The sequence below is a fragment of the Tiliqua scincoides genome, chromosome 7 (assembly GCF_035046505.1).
Source record: "Tiliqua scincoides isolate rTilSci1 chromosome 7, rTilSci1.hap2, whole genome shotgun sequence".
In the NCBI taxonomy this organism is placed as follows: Eukaryota; Metazoa; Chordata; class Lepidosauria; order Squamata; family Scincidae; genus Tiliqua; species Tiliqua scincoides.
In genome coordinates this window covers 40,236,333-40,261,299 of record NC_089827.1, presented here as the reverse complement: position 1 = coordinate 40,261,299, position 24,967 = coordinate 40,236,333, and the positions used below count along the sequence as shown (strand labels likewise).

At 44.4% G+C, this 24,967-nt stretch overlaps 1 protein-coding gene across 1 annotated transcript in view; it reads left to right on the top strand.

The window, feature by feature from the left end:
• Window positions 1–24,967, top strand: part of CALD1 (caldesmon 1) — a 190,225-nt gene that overhangs the window by 67,322 nt on the left and 97,936 nt on the right. The gene's annotated exons all lie outside the window — the stretch shown is intronic.

Below are 24,967 nucleotides of genomic sequence, written 5' to 3'. Positions count from 1 at the left end.
GCAGAGTTAGACATACTTAAAACCCCTCACTTGGATAGGAACTGAAGATAGAAATATATCCTGGGTTGTGGCTATAGGCAACCTGGGTTGAGCTCTATAGCCCCAGTGCCAGCACTATAGCCCCAGTGCAAGCATTCGGTGTTGCACATGTTGTAAGGCACATTTGCGCCACCCCGTCGACACTGCCGTTCAAGCCTCGGTTGCCTGGCGGAAAGGAAGTGAGCACTGGGGAGTGGGAAAGGTGGCAGGGAGAGGTGTTCCTGGGTGGGGGAAGGGCAGAGAGAGGGTGGAGAGAGGGCAGAAGAGGAGGAGCCATCGGCCCAGGAGGGGGGTGGAAAAGGTTGAGGCCTCCACCAATTCCTATCCCGTGTCAGGATCGGAAGCCCAACATGGGGCTTCCCAAATCTGCTGGTGCAGATTCGAGCAGCCCGATTGAGCAGGCTGGGGCTTTACTTGGGGGAAGGGGACAAATGTCCTGTTCCTCTGAGGAGACCTCTAGCCTGCTCATATCCAGTATAGCAGTGTTTCTCAAACTGTGGGTCGGGACCCACTAGATGGGTCGCAAGCCAATTTCAGGTGGGTCCACATTCATTTCAATATTTTATTTTGAATATATTAGTCTTGATGCTACCATGATAAATAACTGCATTTGGGAAAATGTTACAAACCTGTACTTTTAACAAGCTGCTATGTATATTCTTTTAACAATGATGGTCAATGGGACTTACTCCTGGGTAAGTGTGGGTAGGATTGCAGCCTAGGATTGTTAAAAATGTTCCTGCTTGATGATGTCACTTCTGGTCATGACATCACATCTGGTGGGTCCTGACAGATTCTCATTCTAAAAAGTGGGTCCTGGAGCTAAATGTCTGAGAACCATGGCAGTATAGGATACAGCAGTGGGCTTTTAGTACTGCTGCTCCTATGCTGGACAGAATTGGGCCCTAAACGTTAGTGGCTAAAATATTTTTGGTATTTTTGAGCGGTAAACGTAATCCAGCACCCTGAACCTTATGGATTGGCTGAAGCACAATCCTGTCCTGGGAATCAGCAAAGAAGTGGCTGACTCTCCCTCCCCCTCCCCCACTTCCTCTTTCCTCCCTTGCTTTTGTACAAGGAGCAATGGAAAGATATGCTGGCAGATGGTAATAGGCTGTGGGGTTAATCGGGTGGTGCAGTGTCTTGACAGCAGTAAGAGATGACAGTCAGCACTGAGTAAGTTTCCCATGAGAAGCACAAAAATACTGCCATAAATAGCTTATGCTATTTGTATTTCCTGCAGACAAAGAAGGGAAAACAGGCTGGCTTTTAACCATTTGGATGTTGCATTCACACTTACACATCTGACCGTGTCTTCCCTGGCTGTGTCGCATTCATCTGGCAGTGCCCTGTGAAGACCGATCACCATTCACTCATTTTATAAGCAAATAAAAAACTGAAGATACTTTCTGAGAACACAGGGGGCCCCATATCTGCAGACTCCATATCCGCGGATTGGGTCCGAGGACTCCTCTGGGCCTCCTAATGCCTCATAAGGCATTAAAAATGTCACTTCCAGGTTCATGAAAAAACTCGGAAGTGACTTCTGTAGCCTCAGCTGGGCTCAGAGGACCTCTGAAGGTAAGGGGAGCAGAGCTACCCTCGCCTCTGCAGAGTAGGGGGTAGGTGTCCTCTCATATCCGTGGATTCAGGTAACTGCGGGGGATTCTGGAACAGAAGCCCTGTGGATATGGGCACAAGCCTGTAATTCTTTTCTTCTTTTGAAAAATGAATTTCAAGGGAACAGTTGATCTGTTAAGTGCTTCATCCTTAGTAGAATTGTGCAGACATTTCTGCTGGGGCTGCTGAACACAGTAGCGCAGGAAGAGCTTGATTAGCTAATGATTGGCAAACAAAAATGGTGTGGAAAATCACTATTCTCAACAGTCCAATTCTCAACAGGTCCAATTCAGTCCAACAGGCCAATCATGGTTTGTTGTTATGTACGTGAGCTGTGGAGAGCCTTGGAATCACACATGCTCACCTTTGCCTCCTCTGCTGGCAATGACAATCTTTGGTTTGCAGTTTGGAACTTTATATTTTGTTTCTCTCTGAATGTGGGAAACTGATTTTTACAAACCATAACGAGTCATCATATTAGTCAACAAATGATAACATGGTTTGGTGGCTAAATATGGTTTGTTATGTACTGTAGATCACCTATAGTATGTGAAATTTTTGGTCTTCAATTCATCTATGAACCAGTGATTGAAAACCAGCACAGTAAAAAAGCTGAAACATAATATGGAAAGTGATCGATCACCCAGAATTTCGCAGCACACTTCTGGTGCAAAACAGTGCAAAGGTAGCGTCTTCTGTTCCTCAAACAGATAAAAAGAGAAAACACTGTGATGAATACATGAAGTCTGGGCTTTCATACGGAGGAGATGAGGGCTTGTATTATTACAAACATTTTGCTAATATGAAGGGTACAATTTATGGAAATGGGCTGCCAAGGGATATGCAAGTGAATAAGGTTGGGAACCACTGCAGGAGATCCATGAATCAAATCCACCTTTAAGGTGTCTGGTGTGTTAAGACAGAAGCTCTACGTACAACATACAACCCATAACACATAACTGAGAGTGTGCAATTCAATTCACAGCAGAGAGATGAGATATTTGCAACCCTTTTTACTCAGAAGTAGACCCACTGCTTTCCATGGGTGTTATTCTGAAGTCATGGTGCACTGAATTGTAGCCTGGGAAGGAGAGTCCCATCCTGGCGTTTCAAAAAACAGACCTGCTTTGCAAGCATTTGCCAAGCAGAACCAGAACCAGGCTGCCTAAGCTGAGCAACAGCTCAGCTAAGAAACTAAACTGTTTAGAGTTGAAAGGCTCTGCCCTCTGATTGACCCGGAGATAAGGTGAAGTGAGAATTGGAGCTTGATTACTTGCCAAAAATTTCAGGTACTATCTACTTCAGGGGTGCTCAATAGGTGGATCGCGATCTACTGGTAGATCGCGAGGCAAAATGAGTAGATTGCGGAGTGCCGACCCCCCACCCTTCAGGTGCCTCTGGGAGGAAACACTGGGCGTAAGGCCCATTGTACTCAATGGGGCTTACTCCCAGGTAAGTGTGGCTAGGATTGCAGCCTCACAGCCTAATCCTAGGCATGTCTACTCAGGAGTAAGTCCTGTTATACTCAGTGGGGCTCAAGGTACACCAACATACATTGTACACATAAATGTTATATGTTATGATGGCGCGAACATTGTAAAAAAAAACTCTGGTAGATCTCCGGGCCTTGCTGGGTTTCAAAGTAGCTCTCGAGCCAAAAAAAGTGTGAGCACCCCTGATCTACTTACTATCTGAGTGTTTTCTTCTTGTAGGGAGATTCTTTTTTATCTGAGGACATGTTCAGAAATGATATTTCACACCAGGAGTTTGAACTGGTGTAGTTCACTCTGCTCATCTCCATGGCTCCAGGATGAGCAATTGAGATGGATAGACTGTTCATTCCCCATGGAGATAATAGTTGAAGATCAACTAATAAAATGGAACAATGGATGAAATTCCATATGATGTATAACCACTAACCACGCACGTGGATATAGACGAATGTAACGTTGATTTCAAGTGTCATATGTGATCTGTGGAGGAACACAATGTACAGATGTGTGGATTTTTGTCCCTAAAATGCCCTGCATGAGAGTAGACATTTCTTATGTTACATGGCATACTCACCTAGCTTTATGACTATGGGGTGCAATCTGCATGACTTTTGATAAGAATTAAGCAAAAGAAAACACGTCCCCTCTCCCTTCTCTCCTGCGCTACAAATGGAATGCTAACCAATCCCCCGATGGCAAAAGCAGTGTTTATTTTTAATTAAAAAATAACAGAGCTGAGTTGACCTTCGTTTTCCCAGCTGCTATTCTTCCATCATAACAGCTCATTGGCTAGTTTTTCTTTGCCAATTTCTTTCATTGTTTGCACTGGGCTTGTACGGGTGACCTAAAAGTCTATATTAGTATTGCCTACCATTTTTTAATACATTTGGCCACCCAAACCCGTAGTCAACATCTAGTCCCTTTTGAAATTAGTCATAAACACAAAGACTCACATGAACCTTTCTTTTCTGTCCCATTTGCAGACAGCAAAAATAGGAATTTTAGGGGGTGGGAGCAAAGCTTAATCCTGGTAGTAGTGGGGGCCACAGTAATTTCTCCTGCTGGATGTCAGCTGGTGACCACCATTTTTTAATCCCTGCGCATCATGACAACCCCACTGTACAGCAGGGCTCGTGGAAAACAGGAGTTGTTGCCACCAACATCCACTGTAAAATACAGGTAGTGACAAATGTGAAAAGAGGGTGAACCTCCAGCTACTCCAGCTACTGATCCATCTGTAGACATGAACACTGCATACAATGAGCAGCACTGGATGGGGATGTATACGCCTTATAGTATGATGTTGTAAGAATCTGCAGAATGTGTTTGACAAGACCATGAATAGCACACAAAAAAAGTGTGTCTATCGTAGGAAATGAAGCCTCTCTCAAATGCCTTTCAGCTTCTGTTAAAATTATTGTCTGAATCCAGCCCGCTCTGTGTTGCTAGAACAGGGAGCTGCCGGCCTGCCCTCTGCTATACCAACAGTATTGCCATAGCAGATGTGGCGGGGGGATTACACTGTCAACTAAGGGTAAATATGTAGAGTGAACTTCCCTTTCAGAGTTGGGCTTGTTGGTAGGGGCATAATTCTTGTTTAGGGTATGAGAAAGCCTGGACCTGAAGCCTGGACAAACTCTGCCTGTTTGGAGAGGGAGAGGAACATAAGAACAGCCCCGCTGGATCAGGCCATAGGCCCATCTAGTCCAGCTTCCTGTATCTCACATTGGCCCACCAAATGCCCCAGGGAGCACACAAGACAGCAAGAGTTCTGCATCCTGGTGCCTTCTCTTGCATCTGGCATTCTGACATAGCCCATTTTTAAAATCAGGAGGTTGCACATACACTTCATGTCTTGTAACCCACGATGAATTTTTTCCTCCAGAAATTTGTCCAATCCCCCTTTAAAGGCATCTAGGCCCGATGCCATTACCACATCCTGTGGCAAGGAGTTCTACAGACCAACTGTATGCTGAGTAATGAAACATTTTCTTTCTTTCTTTTTTACCTATACCCCCAGAAACCTTGAGAGGGGGTCATAGCTCAATGGTGGAGCTCATGTTTTGGATGTTGATGTCCATTTCCACATCTCCAACTTAATGGATCTCTCCCTCTCCCTCTCTCTCTCTCACAGAGAGAGAGAGAGAGAGAGAGAGAGAGAGAGATGTATCCCAGTCCACAATAACACATCAACTCTTTCAATACTCAACTCTTTCAACAAATTTCATAATCCTTGATGATAAAAAAAGTCTTGTGAAAAAGACTTCATCTTCATTTAAAGTGACTCATCTTCTTTGGATTGCCTCTGTACCTCCATTTTGAAGGAATTCTCTTTGCCAGCTGGGGCGATGCTAAATGCTGTCAAATGATGTTTCAAATCAGTCAGCTTTCATTTGCTTTCTGTCTCTGTTTCCTAATTATGGCACTAATTCTTTGGGAATATTAAAACTTGGACAGGAATATTCAGCTAAAAAGCATTTCTTCAGCTTTTCCAAAACGACTCAGCAAATTTCACATCCTGCTGTCATTACAGCACTTGGTAGCAAAGTTAGCCTGGAGGGTTTTGAAGCTTAGGCAGCAAGCTGAATGTCTAGGGAAAAGCAACCGAGTAAGTACTTTTTATTAACAGCAGTTAACAGATCACTCCAGCAGGGCTGCATGAATGCCTAGCTCCAATTGCCTTCCTCATTTGAGATGTTAAGTTTTTGAAAGAGGTGCATGGGATGTTTTGACTGAGAATTGCTTCATGCAATATGGTTGCCCTCCAAGCAGATGCCACTGCAGACTGCCTCCATGTGTCAGCTCCTCTTCACCGTATACACTGCACAGTGCATTCCAGCTTGCAACACAGATCAGTCTCTGTTGCATGACTTAGCACCATGTCAGTTCTTAGCTGCTTGTTATCAGATGGAATGGTGCAGGGCACAGTGTGTAACCACAGAGTCGACATGGCTGCTATATCTGAATGATTCAGCAGCCCCTTCAGGATGCTCCTGTCTCTAAGGTCTCTAAGTCAGTGGTTCTCAAACTTTTTCGCACTGGGACCCACTTTTTAGAATCTGTCCAAGATTCACTGGAAGTGATGTCATGGCTGAAGTGACATCATCAAGCAAACTAAAATAAATAATTATAAATAATTACATTGTAGAAAAATAAATAATTAAGGGGAGGTGAGATGGGGAAGCTGTTCCACCAAGTGAATTCTCTCTGTAGCCTGCCTGTAATAGTCTTAACGCCTCCCACCAAAAAAAGAGTCAGATTTTAAGCCCTACTCAGTGCCCAGTTCAATTTAAGTTCTTGTATTTATACCATATCACTGTGAGGACCCACTTAGCTTTACACATCTAAAAAAGAAAAAAAAATTCACCTTTCCAGCTCAAGCCTCTGTTTTTATTCTATTTATGTGTGTGTAGGGAGGAGGCTGTCTTCTGGAACATTTGTTGAGCTCCATTTTGATCAGAGCAGGACCATGCTGGTGTCCTTGCACTCCCCTTTGACTGACCTTCAACACAAGCCAAGGCACGTTTGCTTACTCACAAGTAAATGCAAATGGGTAGCTTAGTTTCATTTTCCATAGGGCATTTGTCAGCTTGAAGGGAGGGGTTTCCTTGTCGGGTGTTTTTTTGGAGATTGCATTCATCAAATTGGGACAATTCTGGTAGTGTTGGATTCCTCTCGGTCTGCCCGTCACCATGCGCTAAGTATGGTCATGTACTCATGAATAAATGTGCAATGTGGCTCAGTTTCGTTTTCCATAGGGCTCCATGCATTTCCTTCTCGGCTATCTTCTTGTCCGTTTCAGCTTCACGACTCACCACCAAGTGGGTCGCAACTCAAGGTTTGAGGAGCCCTGCTCTAAGGTGATTGGAATGTCCTAAACAGGTGAAAAAACCCAAAATAAAGGGGAACTCAGGGATTGTCACCACAGTTTGTAGGTTTGCCATCATTTTTACTGCTCCTGAACCTCTGGCACAATCTGATGGCAAGCTGTGGCTGGTCATCAAGTCATTGAATGAGAGCTGCAAACAGTATCAGGCATGGGGTTTTTTTTTTGTTTGTGCATGGAGGTGTTTGTGCCAAACAAAAGGTGTTTGTGCCATGGACTCACTAAAATGAATGATCAATGTATTAAAACCCCAAACTTTCAGTGTAACCTTACACATGAAATACCATCCCTTTAAAAAATGTTGTTTACTTTTTTTGGGAAAAAATACATAGAAATATCCAAACTATTTTTAATTGTGTAATACCCTTCCAACCAGAATTGTTTCTATTGAACATTTTCCCTGAAAGCTATAACAATGATTTCAGACATATTTTGTTATACGTAATTATTGCAGCAAGATTAGTTTATGCCAGGATGTGGAAGAATTCAGAAATTCCCATTGTAGAGATGTGGATTGAGAAACTGTATGAGATTGTTGAAATAGATGTTTTGACGGAAAGATTGAGGGATGGCGAGATGGAGAGAATACAGAAATTGTGGAACCCGTTATATGAATGGTTGGATAAATGATTATGAGCTATTTAAGTGATGATAATTATAGAAACAAAATAGTATTAGCTACAGTTCTGCGATTCCCTAGTGTTTTTCCCTTTGTATTACCTTGAACATATGTATTTGTGATTTTCCCTGTACCCATGTCTTAAATTAAATAAATAAAAAATAAAAAATAAAAATGTTGTTTACTTTTGGTAGCAATGTAACCCTCCATAAGATCCATTGTTCTGTTTTAAATATTATTTTGTGTGTATCATAATTTCCTGCATGCTTTCAGTGTAGTGTTATATATCCTCTGTCACATAGGGCTGAACCAAAATGCCTGGCCCGCTTCACCATCTAGGCAGTGAAATGATTGAGGTTATTTTTTTAAATGGAGGATGACAAAATGGGGTGAAAGTGGGAGTCTTACCAGTTGCAGCAGTGGTGTGAAACAGGTAGTCATCATGAAATAAGGGGAGGCAGAAGGCGGCTTCACCCCAATCTGAAAGTTCTCCAAAGCACTTCCAACTAATTTTCTTAGGGTGGATAGTTCGCACAAGACATTCTTGCAGTTTTGAAGTGCTGGTGAGGGAAGCCTAAAACTCCTTCAGCTTTGAAGATTGCAAAGAGTAAATTGACTCAGGACTGGACTTGGAGCATCCTTCCTGTTACATTCAGCTCTGGACACAGCCAACCCAGCATTTTATCCTAGCAGAAACAGCCTCCTGGAAGAGCAACAGATCTCATGAGGCAAACATTCTTGAACGACATGCTAGGTATTTAGGGGCAATTATTACAAGCTCTATTTGCTTGTCATATACCTCAAAGAAATGAGTGGAATAATAAAAGGGAGCAGGGAACTTTTTATCCCATTGAAAATTATATATCATTAAGATTCCCACATCTTTCATTTTATGAGGGAGCTATCAAATCATTAAAGATGTCTCTTAAAAATGTCACTTTGGGGGTGTTTGAAGCTCTTTTCTGGGGATAAGAAAAGCTGTCATGCATCATGCACTCTTAAGTTTAGCTTCCAACTTTTGATTTAAAGCAAAACTGACTTTAGTCGGGCATGATTCAAATGAGCTTTGACTTGATGATACCAGCTACTCTGTAGTCAGGGTAAAAAGGCACATAACTTGAATAGCACCGTTTGTTGAACAGGGTGTTACCTGTTCTTAATATATTTGTGCATTAGGCAAAAATGCTGGAGCTCCTTCAGGGTGTAAAATGTGCAGCCTGCAGCACATTTGTGAGATTTGGAATGATCACAAAAGATGGTCATCATGGGTGCCACAATCAGTTTGCAATCAGAAGAGTGCAAAGTATGTACCTTGAGTGTCACAGATATTTCTGCATTTTGGAATCAAAAGTTTGGAATGCTTATCATTTTTTTTTCCCACAAAGAGGATCCAGCTAATTGTTGAACATCTCATGCACATTAGTATCTACAACTAATGATTTACAGATGCTTAACTCCATCATGTTTTATGGTGGCACTTAAATTTGGAAGGGTTGGGGCAGAAATGAACTTGCCCAGTTCAGAAAAACCTGAGCCAAACCCAAACTCTCCTGGAAGGGCTTGCAGCTTGTGCAGAAACATCATCTTTAAGTCTTGGATTGAACCAATGCAGGGGGCTCATTGCCACTGGGGAGCCTGGGAAATGGAGTTTCCAGTGCCTCTTTGTTTAGCTTAGTGCAGTGGTTCTCACACATTTAGACCCACTTTTTAGAATGAGAATCTGTCAGGGCCCACTGGAAGTGATGTCATGACTGGAAGTGACATCATCAAGCAGGAAAATTTTTAGCAATCCTAGGCTGCAAACCTACTCACACTTACCCAGGAGTAAGTCCCATTTACTATCATTGTTGAAAGCATTTACATAGTACCTTATCAAAAATACACTGTAACACTCCCCCAAATGCAGTCACATACCATGGTAGCATCAAGTCTAATATATTAAAAATAAAATATTGAAATGAATGGGGACCCACCTGAAATTGGCTTGCGACCCACCTAGTGGGTCTTGACCCACAGTTTGAGAAACACTGGCTTAGTGGGTTTCACTGAGAGGCACCGAGTATTCCATTTCCTAGACTCTTTGGTTCCAATATAAAGAAAGCTCTTCACTATCATCTTAAAGTTGCAGTCTCTGCAACTGCTGGAAACCTTTCACAGCCCCTCTCTTCTGCTACCCTCCCCCTTGCAAGGTTATGTTTTCAGAAAGCAACCCTCATTCATGGGTAAAACATGCTTTAATTAAAAAAAAAAAAAAGCAAACATCTAAAGCAAACCTTGCTGGAATACAGATGTCCATTTAATCTTTTAGCTGTCAAAATCAGATTTGGATCCCTTTCTTGCAGCATGATTAGGGCAGGTCTATATTCCACCATCTGCCACCATCACTTCTTGTCCAATGTTCTGACCACTAGTCTGCAACACCCTTATCTAGGGTTGATCTCAATTTTGGAAGAGCACATTCCAAGGAGAAACAATGGCAGTAAGAATTCTGCTTCAAAGCAAATGACCTGTCTAGAGAGATAAAGATTGCATTTCTTCTGACAAAGTTAGGCTTGCAATGATAGGCCTATAATCAGCAGTCTGGTTCACTGAGTGATAAGCACATGCAGGAACTGAGCAGACCTTGTGTCGCTTAGCTCTCCAAGCTTTGCTTGAAGGAGTTGAAATTCCTCTACGTCAATGTCTCAATGCCCAAGGTGTGGGAATCAAGCAACTGCACAGCCCTTCAAGGGATGTAGAGTTATGTGTGTGTTTGTCTGGGTGTGCATTTGTTCTTCTTTGTTGAGCAATGTCAGAAAATGAAATGGTACAGTTTGTTTTTTATAGATACAGATGGGTTTGTTTTTTTTCTGTATATGAGACTGGAAGGGCCCTAAATAGCCTCATTTTCCTTGAGTCACGGAATGAATCCTCCTAAATTAAGCCCAAAATTTTAATCCCGCTAGAGTTCCTTTATCTGCATCTGTCTTACACCGAAGAGGCATTTTCAGGATTTCTGTGTGAAAATTACTTTTCTTCTCCTCCACCCTCCCACTGTACATCATGGGGTCAATGGAGTGCAGTTTTATTCAGGCTGAAAACATCTGAGATTCATCACGTATCCGCAGGCCAGAGAAAACCATCACAGAGGGTCTAATGAATCTTGACTGTTAGTGAGGCTGGAGAATCCCCTCATAGATAGTGTTTGTGCCTGCCTGTGTTCAGATTTGCCACAAAGCAAAATGCCTGTGTACATTCTAGGTTTGTCAACAATTTGTTCCATTTCATGACAATCAAAGGTGGTTGATTAAAGGGAATTGGTCCTGGCTAGAAGGGCTTAATCTGTACATCTCACATATAGGTGAGTCCTCAGAGAGATGCTGCCTGCTCCTTCTATTGTGAGGATTTGAGCTCTGTGACTTATAAACACTAGCAGTGTGCAGTCACTATAGAGCACTATATGAACCCGACACTTCTTCCATGTCAGATACAGGCTGAGGCCATACAGGTCATGCCTTGTTATCCACTGGCATTCTGTTCCAGAACCCTTAGTGGATTTAAAAAAAAATTAGTGGATACCAAATCAGTGAAAAAATAGCTTTAAAGACCCACTTCCAGGTGGAAATTATTTCATTAGATTCCATTATTCACTCCATCTAGTGGCTGAATGCTATATAGCATCTATTTAATGCATTCTGGGGCAACAGTGGAGGAGCAAGTAAGCCAGAAGTGGGTCTTTAAAGCTCTAACCCTAAGATGCTTGCAACCAGATGCTTTGTGCAGTTTTAACAGCACAAAGGTAGGAAATTGGATTTTGGTGCTTTTTCCTTGTTACAAGTCATTTAAAGGTGGACCCCCGTATAAGTGGTGAGTCAAATCAGTGGATACGGAGGTCCCACCTGTATTTATTTTATTTATTTTATTTTTCACATTTTTATATCACCTTTCCTCCAAAGAGCTCAGATGGTGTACATAGTTGCTCCCCTCCTTTTGTCCTCACAACAACCCTGTGAGGTAGGTGAGGCTGAGAGAAGTGACTGGCCCAAGGTCACGCAGGAAGCTTCATGGCTGAATCTAAACTAGGAGGGTGTGTGATCTCCGGAGGAAGGGTGGAATAAATTAATGCAAATAAAATCTAGAGGCAGCTAGCCCCCTCTCCCCAATTCCTGGTTGCTCAACCTACTTTACATAAGAGCGGGTGAGGTGATTTGTCTACCAGAATGTGGAGTGATTATATAATCTGAACATACAACTGCACCTAGACTACACCACTTCTTGATGTTGTATCAGGGCATCTTCTGTTTGTGTGCTCTAGGCCTTACTTTCCTAAGGTTACTGCTCAGTCATGTTTGTGTAACCTTATGCACAGTTTCCCTCACTATAAATGAATTATGTAAAGCTTGCTGCAGTGGTCTGCCCATGTGCCTGAGTTATTTTTAAAATTGCTTTTAACACTGAAAATTTGCGAGAACCAAATGTCCTTTTCCATAATGGGAAGTTATAATCTCTGAAGCCATAGAAATCAATCCAGGACAAGAGAAACCTGCAGGTCTAGCCTATTTATACATGGATTTCTTATACACAGATTTGACTCAACACGAATGGCCCCTGCAAATGAGAAGGAATGTGCTGATCCCTGGAGAAATGCATCCCTTTAAAATCAGTTTAAAAAACTGAACAGTCCTTTAACCTTGTTAATGAGAGAGAAAGAGGGCAGCTGGTTGACAATCCATCAATCCTTCTCTCTCCATGGGACCCCTCCCTGAGCAGTGAAAGAAAGGTGATAATTTTGCATTGGTGAAGGGAGGGGCTGAGTAAAGCGCCTTTGTAAGCTCTTAGAGGAGGAATGATTGTTGGATTGTCATCTTAATGACTCTATCTTAACATCACAAAGGTCAGCAAGGCTGTTTTAAATCACCAGAGCAAAGAAACTTTGTTTTTTAAATTAATTTGCTATAGTGCATTTTTTGCCATCCATTTTGAGTGCTTGGAACTGAACCCACATGAATAATGAGGCTAAGCCTGTATAAGGAAGAAAAAGTCATTAAAGCCAGGATCATCTCTCTCTTTTCTTCCTTCTCCCTCCCTTTGCTTTGAGATTGGAAACTAGCCCCCAAATTCTACAGCTGGTTATCATGGAATAGAGAAAAGAAAGAGCAATAACAAGCCTTTCTGTTCAGTAGGATTTTGTTTTAATAGATTATCTAATTGCCAGCTGGCTCAGCATTGGCTACTAGTTTTATATATGTACTTGAAGGATACCACTGTAGTTCTTGGAACCAGAGCTGATACTAAACTGTAGAAACTTTCAATGTTAATAAATTGGCAAGGCTACATATGTATTTAAGAGTGACCTGTAAAGTGCTTAGTCATCTCCACAGTCATTGGTATCTGCTTTAATGTGTAAAGCAGCAACCATATGTTCTCTGAGCAATAAGAGAGATGGGATCTGTTCAGACCTTTGGGTAACCCTGTGTTTGATATATGTTTATATCCATTCTAATTGGCAGTACTTTCAGGTTGTTTTCTAAGTTGGTGTTCCCCATAAAATGGTTTGTTTGGAACAGTCACCCCAACCCTGGGATGAAAAGTGTTCTATGAGCCAGGAATTATTTATAAAGTTCCAGAGAGCAGTTCCATTTGAAAAGACATAGGATCCCAAGTTCCCGAGATCTTCTTCCTCTTCTTTTTAATGGAACATTCCTGTTGCTCAGAAGTCCTCTTTAGGCAGGAATGGGGGAAAAGGTGATGTATAGGGTCACTCATTAAAGCTGATTGGATCGTAGATTCTGTATGGACAAAAAAGAAGTCGTTTCTTTACACAATGAATGTAGGTAATTCATTATCGCAACATGGGGTGGTGGACTCTGGCTTAGATATTTTAAAAAGAGGATTAAACATTCATGGAAGATGAGTCTTAATATCAACAGTTTTGTCAGGGATTAGAATGTACAGTATGCTGGGGTTAGAACCAGGAACGCCCAGCTCTGCACTGAGCTGGCTATGATGAGCCACCAGGACTGCAGGTTGGAGTATCTCCGTAGACCAGCGATTTTCAACCTTTTTCATCTCACGGCACACTGACAAGGCACTAAAATGGTCAAGGCACACCACCAGGTTTTTGGCAACTGACAAGGCACAGCATGCTGCCAGTGGAGGCTCACATCCCCCACTGGCCCCACTAATAAATGACCTTTCCCCAAATTCCTGTGGCACACCTGTGGACCACTCGCGGCACACCAGTGTGCCATAGCACAGTGGTTGAAAATGGCTGCCCCAGACAGTAAAAGAGACTGGAGTGACTCCACTCACCCAGACTGGCCATTGGTTCACCTCGACAAGAAGGGCAGTAAAGGCTTCCTGTTTAGGCTGGGGCGTTGCCTGGGCAGCAATAGTCTTTTCTTGCTTGACTACAAAGCTTTGATCGCAGTGCAGCTCCTGGCTCCCACTTGATGGCTGCCAATGACTAGAAATTATAAGGCACAACAAGCCCAACAGAGTCCCCCTGATGAGAGGCAGTGTATCCAGGGCTGGCCCAAGACTTTCTGGGTCCAAATGCTGCCTCCCCCTTGCCTGCTGAGGCACTTATTGCTGTTCCTCTTCCTCCCCTTCTACTCTTTGGATCGAAAAGGAAAACAGGAATGGAGCAAAAGTGTGGAAAATGTGCTAGCCCACCACTCTCCTCCCTCCTCCTCTGTGTTCCCGCCTTCCTTGTTGAATCTGGAGAGTGAGAGATGGAGAAAGAGGGATTGAGACAGGCACTCCCCCCCATCTGCTGCCTGAGGCTGTTTCTGTCAGCTCATGGATGAGCCGGCCCTGAGCACGTTTCTGATAGCTGGGTGCTTGAGCTTCCTCTAGAGCAGGGGTGCCCAAACCCCGGCCTGGGGGCCACTTGCGGCCCTCAGGAACTCCCAATCTGGTCCGTGGGGAGCCCCCAGTCTCCAGTGAGCCTCTGGCCCTCCAGAGACTTGCTGGAGCCCACACTGACCCAACATAACTGCTCTCAGCGTGAGGGCAACTGTTCAAACTCTCGCATGAGCTGGGACAAAGGCTCCCTCCACTGCTTGCTGTTTCACATCTGTGATGCAGAAGCGACAGTGAAGGAAAGGCCGGCCTTGCTTTGTGCAAGGCCTTTTATAGACCTTGAGCTATTGCAAGACCTTCATTCATTCATATAAGTTCCATTTCTAATAGATTTATTTATGTGAATTATGTAAATTTATTCAAATTTGAAATGTAAATTAATTCTTTTTTCCCCATCCCCCTGACACAGTGTCAGAGAGATGGTGGGGCCCTCTTGCCAAAAAGTTTGGACACCCCTGCTCTAGAGCACTGGTTCCCAACCTGTGGTCTGGGGACCACAGGTGGTCCGTGAGACCCTGGGAAGTGGTCCCCAAGATGTCAGAAAAAAGATAACCTTTGATCACTTCAGGCATCTTGCTGAGAGAGCACTCCCCCATAGCCCAGCAGAGAGGGTGGAGATCAGACTGTCTGTACCTGTCAATGAAGTGTCAGCTATGACTATGGGCAGTCTATTCTCTGCCATCTCTGGTAGTCCATGGGGGGGGGGGCGTGTTTGCAGGCAAAATGCTTCCTCACAAACCACCAGAGAGAGAAGAGAATGGACCACCTGTAGCCGCAGCTGGCAACAAAAGCAGCAACCCAGAAGCCTTCTCTATAAATAATAAATTATAATAAATATTCCCTAATTATTATAAATTTAATTGCATTTTTTGTGTTCAGGGGTGTAGTGTGGTCCACAATAATTCCAATTTTCGCCTTAGTGGTCCACAACCTCCTAAAGGTTGGGAACCACTACTCTAGAGTATGGGCAGCTCTTGTGGTATGCAGAATGCTTGACCAAAGTGACCTTTGATCTGATCCTGGAAGGAGAGTCTTGCATTCCTGAGACTATCAGTACAGTATTTATGGGGAAAAAAACATTTCTGATGACTTTTCAAATGCTTCAGTGAAGTCTCAGCAGTGTTTTAACTGCATGCCAGGAACACTCTTTGTGTGAAATGTGCTACTTGACGTTTTGGGTACTATTTGAAGCCCTGGTTGGCTGCCTGAAGGCATGTATGAAAACTATAGAGAAGGCCAGTTTGGAAAGTGTCAGCTAGAGAGCTGCCCTGAATCACCTCTATGTGTCAATAACTCCAGCACTAGTGAGGAACTCCAGATGGGCTGCTGTTTTCTTAGATTGTGAAGGCTATTTAAAAATATATGATGCAGCCTTATGGGCTTTCTCAGCTACCTAGAGCTGATTGCTGTGCTATGGAAGGTGGAATGATGGAGTGGCTAGTGTGCCAGGCCAGGACTGGGGAGACCCAGATTCAGACCCCTTCCTCAATCATGGATTTTGTGAAGTAATCTAGGGCTAGACACTTTTTCTCCTTCCTCATAGGGTTGTTGTGAGGATAAATTGGAGGAAGGGTAGAATAGAAATAAAGTGTTTGTGTTTCTCACTTCACTTGTAGTATCACAGCAGCTTCGCAGTGCTCAAAGCCTGGTGTGAGTTTCAGTTATAGTTAGCACAAACAAACTAACAAACTGATAATATGTGGGAACTGATCCTAACATCCCAATCCTATCTGGGCCAGTTGATGGCGGTGCGTAACCTCCACTGATGCTGACTGCCGTAAAGCAATCAGTGCCAGTTATAAAGGTGCTCTGGCAGTGCCAGCACGAAGATGGCAATGATGGAAGTGAGGTGGCAGGGGAGGGAGAAATGCAGGTGGGTGGAAGGGGGTGGCTTTGGAGGCAGGGATGGGTGGTTTGGGTCTGGGAAAGACCAATCTTATCCCCCACCATTGTTGCTAAGGCAGCCATGCTGACAGAGTACAAGTGGCATCCAGTGGTGGGGGTGGTGGTCAGGAGGCCTGCCAGAGGTAAGTAAAAATACTCTCTACTTATGCATAGACCTCTTGGTGGCCTATGAGTTGCCATGGACCTAAGCCACCTATATAGCTGGCATATGTCTGAGGACCAAAAATAGGCAGGATGGGCTCTTTTTCATTTTCTCTTCCTGACTTTCTTTTATCTGTTATTTTTTTTGTTCTTTTGTTGTTTCATATAAATTTTAAAATTAAAAAAACCAAAAAGTGGCACACCTCTTTCAAGAAGAGGGTTCAGAAAGAGAGGACAGGATTCTGGCGCAAGTCACTGCTGTTGGAATTTGCCCCTCCTTCCCCACCCTGAAACTCTCCCCCTCCCTCCCCTAAAACTCTCCTCTCCCTCCCTGCCCATGACACTTCCCACCAACATCCTGGGAGTGGCAGAGCCTCCTTGAGCTGCTGCTATGCACACTGAGTCACTGCCCATTTGTGGCAATGGCCTAGAACAGGGGTCTCCAAACCCCGGCCCAGGGGCCAGATGCGGCCCACGGTCAGCCTCTATCCAGCCCACGGCCAGCCTCTGATCCTCTGAGAGCCTCTGATCCTCTGAGAGCCTCTGAGTTAACTGTTTGGCCCAGTTAACCAAACACAACTAGAGTTGTGCTTCTGGGGTGGGGAAATGGGGACCATTTAAGTGTGTGCTTTATTTCTTGGGCTGTGTTGGTGCTTGGAGAAATCCTGGGCTTTTGAGCCCATTCTTTTATTCATTCATCTAAGTTCCATCTCGAATGTATTTATTTAAATTTAATTTTTTTCCGGCCCTTGACACTGTACCTGCTATTTAATGCGGCCCTTCGGCCAAAAAGTTTAGAGACCCCTGGCCTAGAAGCATGTAGCAGTGGCCCAGCTTTCACATTGCTGTAAAGGGTCTTGGACTGCTAGAATGCTAGTTCTGGCCGTGCAAGACCCAGATAGGATTGAGCCCTTAAAGCATTACAAACAAATCCTCTCCCCGAAAGGCCAAAATAGAAGGTCCTGGTGGGTGTCTGTGTCACACTCAAATATTATTTTCTATATACAGGTGTGCACTCCTTAACAACCTTCTGGCCATCGACAGATTGCATTTGCAACAGCTGCTGCTGGTCAGGATGTTGCACCCCCCAAAGCCTCCCAAGGAGGAAACCAGAAGTCACGTCTCTCGTGTGATTGGGGCATTCTGAGCCTTACAGAGGCAACATGCCAACATGTGCTGCCTCTGGGAGGCTCAGAAAAGCAGCTTCCCTCACCTTTGGAGGCTTTACATAGCATCAAGCCCCATTTGACAACAGGGATGCTGATCATTAAACGGCACACAACTGTGTGTGTGTGTGTGTGTGTGTGTATTTCCTCAAGGGTGAATACATAGCTTACTGTTCCTCTTTTAAAATGTACTCCAGAAAGCATGCAGGGTTTTCAGTTGAGCTGAATTAATTAATGTCCCTGTTGAAGTTTTACCTTTTGCATTTCCTGGCTTTTTGCTGTTTTTTGAGTGCATGACCTCAATGTTTTGTTTAGCCTGGGGTTCTGCAAGATGGAGGCAAAACAAGAGACAGACAGGGAGGGGGTGTGAGGTGAGTGATAAAGGCATTCATAAAACCAACTCATTCGCAGGTGATTAAAACATTTATATAGCATTTTAATTAAAAACCCAGGAACATGTTTAGCACTGCAATGAGCGAGGGCTATTAAAGCAAGATGTTAAATGCATTATGTAGTATGCTTTGGTTCATGTGAGTGTGCATGAGAAAGCTTTGGTGCTCCCCCTGCATACTTAGATTTTTTTAAATTTCTAATCCTAGTTTACCACTTTGTCCTATGGGACAAACTATGGTTTGCACCTGCCTACAAACCAGGATTGCAAGTTAGGTAAGCAGAAACCATTGTTGGTTTGTTTGAACAAAACAGCAGACTGGTTTGGAGGACTGGAAGGAAATAACCTTAGTTTGATGAGGGAAAAGTGTGTCACACACTCACACTGTGGGTGAGCCAAGTGCATTTCTGTGATTCTTCATATAATAATAATAATAATAATAATAATAATAATAATAATAATTAATAATAGCAACAGCAGCAATACCACCGAAGCATGGTTTGGTGTTGCAGACATATAAATGTAAACAAATCTATTTACTATACATTTCATTGCTTGTTGGCAAGGGTGGAGCTTACTATAAGTTCTGCCCATTTTTCAAGCATGAGGATGTCATAGAATGGCAGAGAAACTTGCTAAATTCATGGCTTTTTCACAGCTGGAAACCATGTCAGTCAGTCATTAGACAACTGATTTGTAATTTTAATGAATTGAACTGAATTTTCTGGAGGACTTTGACTAAGTGGTACCTGCTGCATCCAGCTCTGTTTAACAGGTAAGCAGAAAAAGCAATCCTTGACTCTGTCAATATTGGAACTTATGTGGGTTAGATTCCTAAGGAAACACCATTGAAATCAATAAGAAAAATTTGTTGTGTGACTAATATGCAGCCCATTAATTTTATTAGGGCTTAGAAATCCTAAGTTAGGATACAGTTTATGTGTTAGGGTCCTGACCTAAATCTTATCAACTTTCCCATTGCATGGAAAGTTTCTCTGCTACTCCCAGACTCGAACATTCAGTGCTGGGTGAGAGGCTTGCCTGATAATGCACCTCCGTGGCTTGTGTGGGTCGCAAATAGGAATGTGTGGAACATGCCCCTCTCCCTTGGGAAATTTCAACAGCTTTGTCAAAACTCTGCTCACTCAAAATTCCTTGGATGCTTTGTCTGAGCTGTGTCAAGTTTTTGCTTTATAGAAGGCCTTCCCTGGAGTTTTACTCTTGCTATTAATTTTTTAGTTCATTTACAAAGCATCCAATGTACTTTACAGATACTAGGAACAACATAGATCCTGCATTTTGGCTTATAGGCTGCAATCCTAACCACTCTTTCCTGAGAGTAAGCCCCATTGAACAAAATAGGAATTACTTCAGAGTAGACCTGGTTAGGATTGTGCTCACAGTCTACTACTGGTAAGGCATAATAGGAGGTTTGGAGGATGAATGGAGGGAAACAAGCTCTGAATAGCTGTCACAACAGGTTATCCCAGGTACACTGGCTGGCTAGTGCTGGATGAGAGGGTCTGAGTGATAGGCAGGCGGGTTGGGCCAGGCAGGCCAATGAAAAGAGTTTCGTTCTCTCAGTAGCCTTCTGCCAGGCTGTGTGGGGCTATAAAGATCACAGGGCTTCCAGGTCTCTTCTCTCACCCTCCTCTCTTAGCTGTCCATCAGCTGCAGGACAGAAAGTCCTGGTTTCTTCAGCAGCCGAGGAGGATGAGCAAGGGGATCTCAAAAGAGGAGGTGTGTGTGTTTGTGGCACAGTGTTGGCAGCTTCTCTGGCTGCACTGGTCCAGTGAAAGGAAAAGAGATGTTTTCTAGGATGCAATGTGGGAGCCATAGTCAGGAAGATAATTCCACTGCTTTGGAGATCCCATGAGTTGGTGCAGCTGAAATTTATCACTTTTCTAGTTTATGTGCTTTGTTGCTCCTACAAGTTTGTAAGAGGTGAACCAACCTTTACCGAAACGGGCATTTGCATGATAGCATATAACTGGGCGGCACTAACTGCTTTCAGCTTTTTCTCAGTCCCTGCAAGACTTGACCGTGCTTACAGAGGTTCTGAAAAAGGGCCAGTGACTCGACCATGTATTTTGCTTCCAAACATTTCTGAACAGGTCTTGATGGAAAACAGATTTATTTGTTTTTCCTTTTAAGATGGACTAAGAATAGCTAATTCTTCTAGATACTGCAGAGGAATGCTTGACATAGCTGTAGTTTTAGGGTGCCAGTTTAAACAATTTGTGCTTGAGTAAGGATTGCTGCTAGTTTGTCCCACTTTTCAGAGGGGAGAGAGAAATTGGAAGTGCTGTTCTTTCTACCCTAGGGGTGCTTGCCTGTAGTCCAGCAGATGCCGTAAAGAACATGCAATTCAAGCATTGCATGCTGTACCCACAAAGGTCAGACTGTACAGGTCATTGCATATCCTAAACATGGCCTATGTATAAGAATATAGCCATTGCTTTATTTTACCCCATTGTGTTTCTGAAAGTCAGGCTTTCTCGGAAAGGTTTTCATGATGCTTGAGTCCTCCTTTTTAGGCTGTTGAACTCTATCCTGCTTTCATTGAATTTTGTAAGTTTATATTTTGTCTTTAACATTCTTAAAAAACGCATTGCTGTATTTCATTGATCTTATTGTTAGCTGCTTGGGTCCTTTGGAAGCAAAATGGAATATAAAGTAAATAACCAGGGTGATGTGGTGGTTAGGGAGGTGGACTTAGACCTGGAAGAATCCAGTTCAAATCCCCCCTCAGCCCTGAAGCTTCCTGGGTGACCTTGGGCCAGTCACTTTCTCTCAGCCTCACCTACCTCATGTGAAGGTAGCAATCTGGTAGCCCATGGGGGAGCACTCAGCAAGACACTGGAAATGTCAGCTGTGGAGGATCCATTCTCTGCCTTCTCTGGTGGCCCATGGTGAAGCACCTCATGGAGTGAGTGCTCTTCCACTACCAAATGGGTGGAGAATGGACCCTCCCGCAGTTGGAACTTCAGTAAGCACTGGACCACATGCCTAGAATTTTGCTGTAAAACCATTTATCAATTTTATGCCAGTTTAATTGTTGTGACTCTCCCCAGAGTTTCTTGGGAACTGTGGTTTGTTCACTGTTGAGAATTCTCTTAAAATTCTTTGCCTAACTATCCTCATAGAATGGGCAGTTCCCAGGGGAGAGAGATGGGAATGACAGGCTAAGGCCCCAGTTCTATTCCCCCCACCAGTTCATAGCATGCAGTGCTACTGATGGAACATGCACTGCATGCTATGTTGGGGGAGGGGTGAGCAGATGGATTGGGTGATGTAAGTAAAAAAAAAAAATTTTTCATAAGTCCCTGTAGGCTGCTTGTCCTTCGACCTATGGTAACTCTTTAGCAGGGCTGGCCCAGGAAAGGGGAATAGGATCCAGATCCTGTGCACACTACTGCCGAGATCCACCACCTCCCACCCCATCTGCCCTTCCCACTCCCCATCTCAGTCTGCCCATGAACTGCTCTGCTACCTTACTTGCTCCAGCATGGCACCCGGGAGCTGTCGTTGTGCATGTAGGACCTCCACCTGTTTGCAGTGGCAGGAAGCTTGCGACAATTGTGCAACTTTTATGAAGCCACGGTGGCACTTAAGAGCAGTAGACCAGGAGTTCTGCTGTTGTAAGCGCCCTATAGGATTGGGCTGTAAGCAGTATTTCTGCTAAGAGGTCCACACTGCTGCATGGGCCCCTTCACTGGCTGTGGGGCAGATCTTCATAGTTTCTGGGAGCCGAGCATTCAAACATCATTGCCAGATTTAGGGAAGCCCAGAGGTTTGAGCTGTGCAGAGTTTGGCTTTGGAGGACTTTGACCCAGTCAGCTGCATGGCTTAAACCAGGGGCTCTCCAGACTTTGGCTTGCAGGTCAGATCTGGTGCCTTGCGTAATCCCTCCCCCTCACGAACAGCACTTGCTGTTCCGTGGAGAGCCTCCTGTTCGCTCTGCAGATCACCTTGAACTTTGTGCTCGCCAGCCACTTCCGGGATCTTTCGCCCCAGTTGGCTTCACACCAGAATTTCCGGGCGTGCGTGGGTGGCTGGCGCCAATGTTGGGGGCAATCTGTGGCACAAACAGGAGGCCCCCAGGTAGAACGGTAAGCTCCGTCTGCCCTTGGAACAGCTTTACCAACACACAGAGGTCACCACTTTGGAGACTGCTGGCTTAAACTAAGGGAACAATGGCAGTGAGTTGGTAATCAACCTCAATGCAAGCCCACCTGCTGCTTGAACAATCATCTACTTGCTGTCACCAGCAGCATGCAAATTGTAAACTCCTCTCCCTTGCACCTTCCGTACCTCTTCATTTTCACCCAACTCCTCCATGCTTCCCCTGCCCAGAGGTTAGGCAAGGCAGAGTGGAAGGAGGGGGAAGAGATGAGAGTTGCAAACACTGTGCAAGTGCAGTACTGGAGTAGCTTCTTCCCCATGTCCTCTTTTCTTTCCCTACCTTCTCTGCCTTTTTAAACACCAGGGAGCCATGAGGAGGAGGAGGGTGGTGGCAGCAGCAGCAGCAGCGACAGTGTGTGGAGGTAAGGTGAGGGGGAATGGCCGCTCAAGGTGCTGTCTTGGACCCTGGGTATCATCAGGGTCAGTTATTGGGCTGTCCCTGCCTGGCGTGTAGCTACGCTTTTTATCTATTTACTTTGACGTGTGCAATTCCTTCTTGGTTTGTGAGGAGAGATGAATGGCATACATTGGCAGCAGGCCCTTAACAATGAGGGCAATGGTGGAGTGCTTTGCATGGAAGAGTTGCTCTATATTAGGGAATGGGCATTGTATTTCATAGCTAGAACAGGCTGAAAACAATGCGCATGCTCAGCGTTTTCTGCATAGCTGCTGAGTCCAATAATCTTGCTACTCTGGAAGTAAAAAATAAAAAAAGGAAAATTATTACTGTATCAGCCTTGCATGTTGCCTGAGGACAGAACTCTGTGGGATTGGGACTGAAATCTAGAGGGTAGAACAAGACACCGTGCAAAAGTGGTCTGTTCTACCAAGGAGAATTTGGTGAAGTTTGGAAAAGCCTCCCGAAAAAAGATTATTTTGAGTTCTGGGAGCTCAAAGAAATTCTCCCTTCCCTCCCTTCCAACCCTCCACTTTCTCCTGATCTTTTTCAGTGGTGGCAGTAGCAGAAAAGTGGCCCTAAAGGTGTTATTTTTTTTAAATTTCTTCCCCTACCCTCCTATTTTGTGCAGGGCATGGCAGCAGGAGCAGAGTGTATGCTGTGCAGATGCATTCTCAGTCATGTTCTGACCCTTCTTAGTTGCTTTTTTGTCTGTTGCAGGGAGGGAAATACTTTATTAGAAACTTGATTGGCCCAGGGCAATGGCTCTTCTGCTGCTGCTGTACTGTGCAAAAATGGGGGGGGGGAGGAGAAGGGGAAAAAACCCATCTCCCCACAGGGATGCTACTCTATTGCTGCTACTGTGGCAGCCACTGAAAAAGAAAAGGAGTTGGAGGAGGGGGTTGGCAGAGAGGACAAAGAGAATTCCTCTGTTCCATCCTAGATTGGCTTGGTAATGTGCCATCTTAGATCAGCCTCTTTCTGATTTTTGGGAAGATTTCGGATTACTTTTGAACTGAGTTGGGATGAGCTCAATCCACCTTGCCCATGTCTAGTATATTTATAAGAGCTTAGCTGAAAGTTTTCGAAGTAGAACTTTTGGCCAACATTTGGGAATGCGGTTTGCGAAAAAAAATTGCCCTGGATCTTTTGGATTTGTGTGGGTGTGGGGGTGTTTCACTGGCTCTCCTTTTGGCTGCTGGCTGCAATTTTTTTCCGGCTAGAATGCCCCAGCATGATGTTATGTAGAGGCATAACCAGGGTGGAACCTGAGGGACACCACACCAAGGGGGGCACAATTTTTTTTTCTACCAGCGCCTCCCCCTCCATGACCTCCAGGTTCTCCAGAGAAGGAGGAGGCACTGGAAGCTGCTGCTTTATGATCTGACTGCCCCCCCCTTCCTTCTCCTTCTCCTGTGGAGGCTTCAACTTGAAGGGCGCACCACTTCAAAGGGGAACCCTCACAGGAGAAGGAAATGGGGGCAGCAGCCAGATCATGAAGTGGCCACTGCCAGTGCCGCCTCCTTCTCCGGGCAAACCCAAAAGTGACATCATGACATCATTGCCCCAGGCGCTGGGACCGTTGGGTACACTTGTTACGTTGTAACATAAGGTGGAAAACAGCTGAAATGGGATTGCTGGAGAGCTGGTGCATTTTGCCCCACCCCGAACATCATCAGCATTTGCTCTCTTATTTCATAGCTTGCGTCAGGGCCACAAAGTGGAGGATAGGAAATGTTTGGGCCCTTGAATATTATTCTCCCAAGGCAGTGTTCTTCAACCCGTGGATCGTGATCCCAAAGGGGTTGTGAAGCCTCACGGAGGGGAGGGGGGGTCACAGCAACCTTTTAAAGCTTGTGCAAGAGAGGACTTGAATCCAATCCAGTAATGGTACTGCCTTAACAAAACTGAGTTCTTAATATAACCTTGCATAGCATCTTCTTGCTGTTCTGCTCCGCAGCTCCTAAGGTCAACCCTCATAGGGTTGTGAAAATACAAGAGGTAAGGAGAAATGGGACAGGCAGGGTGGGAGTGGGCAGATGGCGTCCACCCATCAGGAGGAGGGCAAGATTGGCAATGGGTCCCAGTCTCGTTATTTATTTATTGGGGTCATGGCACAAAAAAGGTTGAACACCACTGCCCCAAGGTATACATCTTTTAAAAAATCACTGTGGAAAAAGGGAAGTGGAAAAAGGGCTTTGCCATAATTTTCTGGAAAGTGGCCTGAAATCTGATTTTCTCCTCCCCATCAGTTGGCAACCTTAGAGTACAATAGGACAGCC